Raw genomic sequence first — 9,089 nt, forward strand, 5'->3', positions numbered from 1 at the left:
TCGGTGACCCATCCCCCCATTGTCTTGTGTCATGATGTATGTTCAGATGGGTTGTACTGGAATTCTAATTTCCCCTCGGGGATCAATAAAGTATCTTTGAATTGAATTGAATTGTATTCCATCAATGGATTTTTTTCTTCCCTGATGGCACGGGCAAATTCCAAGATGACAATCCCAGGATTCATTGGGCTCAAATTGTGAAAGAGTGGTTCAGGGAACATGAGACATCATTCTCACACATGGATTGGCCATCACAGGGTCCAGACCTTCACCCCATTGAGAATCTTTGGGATGTTCTGGAGAAGGCTTTGCGCAGCGGTTCGACTCTACCATCATCAATGCAAGATCTTGGTGACAAATTAATGCAACACCGGGTGGAATTAAATTTTGTGACATTGCAGAAGCTTATCGAAACAATGCCACAGTGAACACGTGGCTTAATCAAAGCTAAACGCGGTCCAACGAAATATTACGGTGTGTGACCTTATTTTTTGGTGGCGACTTTTTTTTCGGCCAGTCAGTGTAATTAAGATGCCATCTTTACTTCCAGAAACAAAATTCCACTTTCTAGTGTTGTTGAACCCCTTACAAAACAAATGTAACTCAAAGTATTCACAATCTATGATGAAATCTGTCAAAAGTCATGTAAAACCCATCTGATCAGTCTGCGTCTTGTACCTCTGGTTTTGTCATTGACCCAGATACACACAAAGCTGAATTGGTTTTGTTTTCTGATGAGTGTGCTTTTTTAAAACTGTGTTTTTAATGATGCCAAGTAACAGCATGGTAAGTCTTTGTGTGTACTACTAATACTTGTTACTTTTTTTTATGTTTGCAAAAAATAAATAAATAGAGGCAATATCAATTTTATTGAGAATATTAAGAGAAAAGGGGTGGAAATAATGTCTCTAACTGGCAAAATTTCATTTGAACAAGATATACAACTGAACTGTATGTTGAACTGGGTTTCTGATTGTAATGCACTAACTCCAGTAAGGTTCCTGCAAACTCTATTACCGGTTTTTGGAATAAAACATACTTATATTAAACAGACTTACTTGAACAATTATTAAATACTTAAAACTTTAAAAAGCTCGGGATTAGTAATGTGGCAGCTGAATACAAACGCAGAGAATTAAAATGACATTGTTGAATATTTACTAAACCAGTAACAATCCAGAAACATTCAGCTATTTCTTAATTTTAATTAGTCTGTGGGGGTGAATTTTACAAGTCACCATATAAATTACAACTGAGGTTAACATTAACTTCACATTGACTTTCTGCTGGTGGTTATGTGTTTGACCTGCTTGAGAACCTCCTCTGGTTATTGACATTTCCACCATTTTAAAGTCCTTGTCCTTAGCATAGTGTGTTACCTTGGAAACCTGGCTGCTCTCCGTGTTTCCTTCTTAGACCTCCTGATGGTACGCAGTTCCCTGAGGTGAGCTTCTTTTTTGAAATTCTCCTTCCTTTTTGTCCACAAAATGTAACCTATTTATTCCCCTTTTTAAGATTTGCCCACGTGCAAGTGTTAGTCTTGTCCCGTAAATATAAGATTTCTTCCATAGAAGTAGGTATCAATGTTTCTTAGCTCTCCAAGGTCAGACATGTTTACCATATTTCCTCATTACAAGGCAACTAATTCCCTTTATTGCACCATGAAGACTTATACGAGTAAGAAATGCTTAAGAAAGTGAATCATTTAACTGTAACGCTAAAGCAAAGACTAGATTTTTTAATCTCTTACACTGGATCTTACATTGACGTTTTCAGAAAATGTTAGTTTTTCTGCGAAAGGTTGTTAAACATTATTACAGATTTTTCAGTTAATGTGAGATATACACTTTCTGTGAAATGTGCAGATTTAACTGAGAATATGTGACAGGTGAGAAAGAGTTTGGTGAAGAGATGGGTAGCAATGGGTCTCAGGTGACTGCTGATTTACACCTGTGCTCTGTAGCTGAGAAACATCTGTATATTGCATCTAAATGCAAAAATCTAATATCTGGCTTTGAGACTAAACCATAGTATCTCTGATTTTAGCATGGCTGTAAAATGAATTCTTCAAAAACAATGAAATTGGACACAATATGCAAAAAAAGAATATTGGATAAAAATAAAAAAAAATAGCATTTAGGTCACCCACAGATAAATATCTGTAAGACTAAAATCATCAAATTGGTTGCAGCTTTTATTGTCCACAGTTGAAAATATGTTATATTATGGGTAATCTATTGTCAAGTGTTTTTGTTTTCTGTTGCATAGAGGAAAATATAATGTATTGAATTAAACCAAAGAAGAGGCTGTAGAGACATTGAGGCAAAAATAGGCAGCAATGCTTAAAAAAAAATATTGCCCCATACAGATGTCTTGCATTTTTTTTTTACTATTAAAATTTTCAGATCTGAAAACAGATTTTCTCTGTTCTCTCAAACCTCCCAGTTGGTCGTGGCAGATGGCCGCTCACACTGAGCCTGGTTCTGCTGGAGGTTTCTTCCTGTTAAAAGGGAGTTTTTCCTCTCCACTGTCGCTACATGCATGCTCAGTAATGAGGGATTGCTGCAAAGTCAACGCCAGTGACTGTCCACTGTCTCTACATGCTCATTCAGGAGGAGTGAATAATACAAGTCTCTGACTTGATGCAATCTGCTGGGTTTCCTTAGATAGAAAAACTTTTTTATCCAATTTGAATAAATAACTGAATCTGACTGCACTGTTCAGTGGTTAGGAGTAATTGGAATGTATGTAGCTGACTGTTGTGATGTGCCTTGAGACAACATGTGTTGTGAATTGGCGCTATATAAATAAACTGAATTGAATTGAATCATCAAACAACTCAGAGAAAGATAGCCTCAGTAAATACAAGAAATGTGATTTCCTTTTAATAAATAAATAAACTGATTTATTAAAGGAAAAAGTTATCCAAAGCATCCCAAGAGCACATCCAGGAGGTCACAAAATAACCTAGAACAACATCTAAAGCACTGCAGGCATCACTTGCCTTGCTTAATGTCAGTTGCTGAACAATGAGAAAGAAACTGGGCAAAAATTGCATTTAAGATGAAACCCACTGTTGACACAAAATAGTAAAAATGCCCATCTCACGCTTGCCAAAAACCATCTTGATGACACCCAAGAATTTTAGGATAATATTCTATAAACCATAACCTTAAGACATAAGTTGATTTTTTTTTGGAAATGGTGGTCCTGTTACACCAGATGTAAATCTAACACAGTATTTAAAAAAAAACACAACATATTGACAGTCAAACATGGTGGTGGTAGTGTGATGGTCTGGGGCATCTTTGTTGCTTAAGGACTTGGATGACAATGGTCAGTTATCAAAAAAACAGCAACAAATTCACCTTTTTTAAAATGTGTTGGTACTAGTACAGTCATCAGACAGGAAAGAGGGCGGAAAAAGATAGGGGAAGACATGCAGCAATGACCCAAGATCGGGAATCAAACCCAGGACAACCACATCAAGGACTATTTACTCAGGTTATCTTTGTCTGGTTACAATTTGCTTGATGATCCGAAACTAAGGTGGCCGGGGGGTGCAAAACACATTTACAAGTACCGAAACAAATTTACATTTCAGAAAACAAATTTACATTTCAGAAAACACTTTTACATTTCAGAAAACAAATTTACATTTCAGAAAACAATTTAACAAGATGCAAAACAAATTTACATTTCAGAAAACAAATTTACATTTCAGAAAACAAAATTACATTTCAGAAAACACTTTTACATTTCAGAAAACACTTTTACATTTCAGAAAACAAATTTACATTTCAGAAAACAAATTTACATTTCAGAAAGCAAATTTACATTTCGGAAAACAAATTTACATTTCAGAAAACAAATTTACATTTCAGAAAACAAATTTACATTTCAGAAAACAAATTTACATTTCGGAAAACAAATTTACATTTCAGAAAACAAATTTACATTTCAGAAAATCAACCGGAAAGGGAATGTACCAACGCCGAAGTTGACCCGAAAGTCAGCCTCAGGGCTGCATCTTTCGAAGGCCGTATTTGTAGGCCGATTACGTTACAGCGCGGCGACGAAGGCTGTCCCAATTCATGAATCATTCCGAGCAAATGCTGCCGACAAATGTGTCCTTATTTTGCCCGATTTAAAGGATGGGTTGTGAGTATCCTTCACGGCCCATCATTTCCCATCATTCATTGCGGGTCGAAGCGGATTGGTCAAGCAGGGGAAGCCATGGCGGACCATAGCAACAAAAGCTGTGAGTAAATTGTGGAAAATTACACTTTCTGTGACACAAATTAACTTCTACAATGTTTTTAGTGCGGGAATATAACTATGTAGACGTGAAATATCTGCTTGATTTATCTAGACATCGCTTAATTTCAAATGTGCTCCGACGTGTTCGGAGTTTTCCGTTCCCGGCGTAGTAACCGGCTCGCCTCGCCAGCCCTACCGGCGGTGAGGTGAGCTAGCCCGGTAGAGATCTGACCGGACTATCGGCACTAAGCTCCCGCTGACTTCCGGGTGAACTTCGGCGTTGGTACATTCCCTTTCCGGTTGATTTTCTGAAATGTAAAAGTGTTTTCTGAAATGTAAATTTGTTTTCTGAAATGTAAAAGTGTTTTCTGAAATTTTTTATCCTATTGGTATTTTAGTACTGTATCTATTTACTATTATGTAGCACTAGAGGAATGATTGTTGTTTTCATGAGCTGCTGGATGTATACCTTTCCCATCGTGGATGTGTAAAGTATTTGATCCTTATATCTATACCTGTAACAGGATGTTGTTGAACTTAAGCTGCTGTTACACTGTTTGGTAGTGTATTCAAAAATGTGTTATGTGGGGTGACGTGGTTGGTAACACTGTTGCCCTGCAGCATAAGGTCCTGGGCTTAAATCCTAACCTGGGATCTATCTGCATAGAGCTTCCATGTTCCCCCCCCGTGCATGCGTGGGTTTTCTCCGGATACTCCAACTTCCTCCCACACACCAAAAACATACATCTGTTAGGTCAGTTGTTCATTTTCATTATTCTGTGTGTCTCTGTGTTGTCCTGTGATAGACTGGTGTCCAGTGACCACCTCTTGCCCAATGACAGGTGAAGACACACACCAACCTCCCCAACCCTACAAGAGAAGCTGATATAGAAAATGTATGCATTGATGGATGGTTATTTGGGTGTAATTATAAAGAAATGAAGTCCTGTCACATCTTTGAAGTTTGTGTGTCGCTTTTGATTCTGTTCTAAATAGTGCTGGTTTATTGGAATCAAAGGTTGTTTCCCTTTGGCATCGTGTTTTCCTCACAGGTAGATTACCAACTTCCGCCATTTGTTTATCACTACCAGAAGCAGGTCTATTTATTTTTTATTTTCCTTTGATTTTGTTGCCCTAGTGTAAACCTAAAGAGAAAAAAATGACCTAAGAATAATTTATATCAGAGGTTAAAGGAGCAAGTTAAAAAGCCTGTTTTGTAGTATTTTACACAGTAAAACCCATTGATGAGATTATAAAGGGGTGGACTACAGCTGGATTTGTGCTTCAAGTGACACCACACGTAGAGCTATTCAGGACATGGGCTACAGCTGTTGTTTTAACCCACCCCTGAATCCATGAGTTTCACTTTTTTCATTAAATAGCTGAAATTAATTAACTTTTTGATGATATCCTAATTCATGAAGATCTCATTGATAAATGTCTTAATTTTAAACATTACATTGCATACTTAAACAAACTTTTTTGTATAAAGTAAAACCATGGTCTTCTATTTCTTCCCATACTCGGTTTGTAACCACCTTGTTTTTGATCACAGTTGGATTACTGTGACACCATTTATAGATTTGCCTATCCCACTACCTTAGCTAAACTAGACCCCATTTACCATGCTGCTCTAAGGCAAATAACAGGCTCACCATTTAAGACTCACCATTGTACTTTATATAACCTTGCTGGATAACTTGATTGATCAATATTATTCAATTATTGTAAATAACAGAATAATGCTGTTTGTGTTACTTTGTACATGTAATGGCTTGTTTGCGCTTTGTACATTGTGCTGCTTTTTTATTGTGTTCTGGACATCCTTGTAAAAGAGATTAATAATCTCAATGGATTTCTTTCCTGAAAAAATAAAGGTTAAATAAAAATACTGAGATACATCTTTACTTTCCCTTAGAACAGCGGCTAACTAACCAACAAAACATCTCTGACTGAAGTACAAAAACCTTGCTCTTAGCAAGGACAAAGCTACCAGACATGTATATGAAATATGCAGTTAGGAGTCTATCTAAATTTAATAAGGATTTGGGGGAATTTTAGGGATTTTGTTGTCTCATGACTTACTTTGGGGTCATGATCCAAGCCATGGGAATGCACTACCCTAAAGGAAATCACTTTTAAACTACATTTATTTGACAATTAACATTAAACATTCAACTTGCTAAGTTTTCTCATTTTAAGTACATAAACACATATATTTCCTGAGATAAGAAGGAGAAAGGTTGTTGATACTGGTAGTTACAGTTTCCTCATGATACTTTGCAAACCAAATTTAAATATATTAGTCATTAACTGGTATGCTCAGATAATCTTAAGACTCCCAACAACTACACTATTTTTATTTTATACCATTTGTTTTATCAGGTTAGCCCTCACATATCACACATACAAGACAGAGAGAGAAAGAGAGAGAAAGGAAGGTGGGACACATATTGATTTGACTACCAGTTAATTCAGGTCTTTTGTTACAAAATAGAGTCTGATGTATCTGCAATCAATCACGTTCTACAGCCGGATACTAAATGTAGTTTGCACCACGTGTATTGGTTCTCTTTCAGCAGGACACATGGGAAAAGAGGAAGAAATAATGAAGAAACAATCTCTGCAAACAATGACTCATACTGATGAGCCAACAAGATTATTGAGCAAAGCATGAATTACTTTGGATTCATAACATCTTACGTACCCAATGAGCTTGTTTGTTTAACATAAAGCATAAAATAAGACAATGTATCAACATATAAAGTCAGAAGCATTAGGGTTTAAATAACCAAGTGAACAAAAAAAAAAAACTGAATCAGTGATGACAGTTAAGACGCTGAAGATGGTTAGTTTCAGAAATTAATCCATATTTGAGGACAAATGTTTCTTCTCATAACTACCTTCATGAATTTTGAGCTAAAATATGAGCTGGATCCTGAATTAATCAGCTATTCAGCATATGCATAAAGAGAGAAGCTTAAAGTTTACTGTAAGCTTTTCCACCTGTAAACCATTAAGCCCCCCTGGAGTGTTACCTTGTAGGGGATAGTTGTTCTATCACCTTCAAAATTAAAATGGAATGAAGCAAACTGATATTTTATGTGACTTTCTAGGTTACCAAAGACTCCCTTTCAAACTGAAAATGACTGACAAATGTAATCCTACAAAGTTGACTTTGAAGTATTCCTGAATGGTTGCTGTTTTTCTTATCCTTGATAAGAGCTTTTATACTGCAGTCAGAAATAGGGAAAGTAGTCAAATGCAGCCACTAAGCCATGGAGCAATGCTGCAGCATTTCTGATATTATTCCAGCTAAGCATGAGCATGACTTTATAATTTAAGTTTCTATTTTTTCCTTTCTTGATTCAAAAGATAAATCTATCTATCTATCTATCTATCTATCTATCTATCTATCTATCTATCTATCTATCTATCTATCTATCTATCTATCTATCTATCTATCTCTCTCTCTCTCTCTCTCTCTCTCTCTCTCTCTCTCTCTCTCTCTCTCTCTCTCTCTCTCTCTCTCTCTCTCTCTCTCTCTCTCTCTCTCTCTCTCTCTCTCTCTCTCTCTCTCTCTCTCTCTCTCTCTCTCTCTCTCTCTCTCTCTCTCTCTCTCTCTCTCTCTGGTGTAACAGGACACAAAAAGTCAAGGCAGTCACATCATTTAGTTTGTTTTCTATGTTTTTTTCAGTCAAGATAAACAAACCAAATTGTCCAAATTCTGACAATTAAATTTTTTCAGTATGTTCTAGCATTACAATATGTGGCCAGTAAAGAACTGACTGGAGATCTGGCTTGATTTTGACATTTAATAAAATTGGATGGATGGATGCTGTCACATTGTTGAAAAAAGTAAGTTTTCAGAAATGTCCATTCCCGATGTGCTAACAGCGAGCTCAAGCATAGTTATCGTGGTTTTCTGTCTTCACTTATTTTCTTTATGTGATAGGGCAACTCTGGAGAAGATGGGCCTGCAGGGGAAAGTCACACCCTTGCTGGCCAAAAAAAAAAGTGAGACAACAATAAAAAAAATACAAAGTTTGTACATACTTTTTAATGGCACAAGCAAATAAATGTACATTCAGTAAACATTTCTATGTTGCACGTTTTATCAACTGCCATCTGTTATTTCTTCTGCCAATAGGATTTAATTATCCAGGATCAGGAGAGCGACTCAGCTTGAAGTCCAGTGCTGCTACTGGGCCCTGGTTTGTCCTTATGAATGAGGTGTTGGGACAGGCTTTCCTGTTCTAACTGTTATCCCTGAGGACACCAAAGCCAGAGAATGAGGATGAGGAAGGGAGCCAGTCAGCAGAGAAAGGTCCAAAAAGGCAGTGGGACAGAGATGATAAGCTGCTGGAGTTAATGTGAACATGAGGCTGCAAAGAGAAGCTGAGGAGAGGAGGCCACGGGAAAGAATGGCAAGGATAGACCGACTATTTGCTGTATTGGAAAGACTAGTACCTAAATAAATTGCTGTACAAATAAATTGATTTGGTTTTACCAATAAAGTAAATAAGTTGTATTTGTCATCAAAGTATTTTATTTACAGTGATGTATATTTTATATCTATGAAAATAAAAACAGTTTGAACATTTTAAATTAGTGAACAAGAATAAAATAAAAAGATAATAAAACAAGAAACAAAACAGGTTTATGAGACTATGAATATGGAGTTTAAACAAAAATTCAGAATGAAAGGCTCACCTTCATTGCCTCCACCTTCCAATGACTCTTCTGTGCGTCTCCGGGCCTTCCAATCAGCATCTTGTCCGTCTGATTCTCCATCCAATAACCTTCCGACGCCTTGTTTTTAAAGGATC

General features: G+C 36.7%; 1 long non-coding RNA gene across 2 annotated transcripts; it reads left to right on the plus strand.

Moving 5' to 3' along the window:
* The first annotated feature begins 1,413 nt into the window (after positions 1–1,413).
* Positions 1,414–8,773, plus strand: LOC124877662. Of its 2 annotated transcripts, none has more exons than XR_007040584.1 (3): positions 1,414–1,444; positions 8,216–8,277; positions 8,411–8,773. It is a non-coding gene; the product is annotated as an uncharacterized LOC124877662 (long non-coding RNA). The 2 variants fall into 2 exon arrangements; XR_007040582.1 differs by lacking the exon at positions 1,414–1,444 and adding an exon at positions 8,039–8,118 and having other exon boundaries at positions 8,216–8,304.
* Positions 8,774–9,089: the final 316 nt, after the last annotated feature.

Source organism: Girardinichthys multiradiatus, chromosome 2, assembly GCF_021462225.1.
Source record: "Girardinichthys multiradiatus isolate DD_20200921_A chromosome 2, DD_fGirMul_XY1, whole genome shotgun sequence".
In the NCBI taxonomy this organism is placed as follows: domain Eukaryota; kingdom Metazoa; phylum Chordata; class Actinopteri; order Cyprinodontiformes; family Goodeidae; genus Girardinichthys; species Girardinichthys multiradiatus.